This window comes from Arachis stenosperma, chromosome 3, assembly GCF_014773155.1.
Source record: "Arachis stenosperma cultivar V10309 chromosome 3, arast.V10309.gnm1.PFL2, whole genome shotgun sequence".
NCBI lineage: Eukaryota > Viridiplantae > Streptophyta > Magnoliopsida > Fabales > Fabaceae > Arachis > Arachis stenosperma.
This window is the reverse complement of record NC_080379.1, coordinates 28,967,467-28,968,953: the sequence shown is the minus strand read 5'-3', so window position 1 is coordinate 28,968,953 and position 1,487 is coordinate 28,967,467. Positions and strand designations below refer to the sequence as shown.

At 41.4% G+C, this 1,487-nt stretch overlaps 1 non-coding gene across 1 annotated transcript; it reads right to left on the bottom strand.

The window, feature by feature from the left end:
• Positions 1 to 628: 628 nt before the first annotated feature.
• On the bottom strand, positions 629 to 736 carry LOC130972775 (small nucleolar RNA R71). The gene has a single exon (XR_009083938.1). It is a non-coding gene; the product is annotated as a small nucleolar RNA R71 (small nucleolar RNA).
• Between the last annotated feature and the right edge of the window lie 751 nt (positions 737 to 1,487).

Genomic DNA, 1,487 nt, shown 5'->3' with positions numbered 1-1,487 from the left:
TTTTTCTTTTTCTCTGACACCTCAAGGAATCTCTATACTGTGACATAGAGGATTCCATATTTTCTTGTTCTCTTCTCCTTCATATGAGCAGGAACAAAGACAAAAGGCATTCTTGTTGAAGCTGACCCTGAACCTGAAAGGACCTTGAAGCGAAAGCTAAAGAGAAGCTAAGGCACAACTCTCTGTTGAGGACCTGACCGACTTCTTCAAAGAAGAAGAACCCATGGCAGCCGAAAACAACAACAATGCCAACAATGCAAGGAAGGTGCTGGGTGACTTTACTGCACCTACTCCCGACTTCTATGGGAGAAGCATCTCTATCCCTGTCATTGGAGCAAACAACTTTGAGCTTAAGCCTCAATTAGTTTCTCTAATGCAACAGAATTGCAAGTTCCATGGACTTCCATTGGAAGATCCTCATCAGTTTTTAGCTGAGTTCTTGCAAATCTGTGACACAGTCAAGACTAATGGGGTTGACCCTGAGGTCTACAGACTGATGCTATTCCCTTTTGCTGTAAGAGACAGAGCTAGAATATGGTTGGACTCTCAACCTAAAGAAAGCCTGGACTCTTGGGAAAAGCTAGTCAATGCCTTTTTGGCAAAGTTCTTTCCACCTCAAAAATTGAGTAAGCTTAGAGTGGAAGTCCAAACCTTCAGACAGAAGGATGGTGAATTCCTCTATGAAGCTTGGGAAAGATACAAACAATTAATCAGAAAATGTCCCTCAGACATGCTTTCTGAATGGAGCATCATAGGTATTTTCTATGATGGTCTCTCTGAACTATCCAAGATATCTTTGGATAGCTCTGCTGGAGGATCTCTTCATCTGAAGAAGACGCCTACAGAGGCTCAAGAGCTCATTGAAATGGTTGCAAATAACCAATTCATGTACACTTCTGAAAGGAATCCTGTGAACAATGGGACAAGTCAGAAGAAAGAAGTTCTTGAGATTGATACTCTAAATGCCATACTGGCTCAGAATAAGATATTTACTCAACAAGTCAATTTGATTTCTCAAAGTCTGTCTGGAATGCAAAATGCACCTGGCAGTACTAAGGATGCTTCATCTGAGGAAGAAGCTTATGATCCTGAGAACCCTTCAATGAAAGAGGTGAATTACCTAGGAGAACCCTATGGAAACACCTACAATTCTTCATGGAGAAATCACCCAAATTTCTCATGGAAGAATCAAGAGAGACCTCAACAAGGTTTCAACAACAACAATGGTGGAAGAAACAGGTTTAGCAATAGCAAACCTTTTTCATCATCTTCTCAGCAACAGACAGAGAATTCTAAGCAGAACCCCTCTGACTTAGCAACCATGGTCTCTGATCTGATCAAAACCACTCAAAGTTTCATGACTGAAACAAGGTCTTCCATTAGGAATTTGGAAGCACAAGTGGGACAGCTGAGCAAGAAAGTTACTGAACTCCCTCCAAGTACTCTTCCAAGCAATACAGAAGAAAATCCAAAAGGAGAGTGCAAGG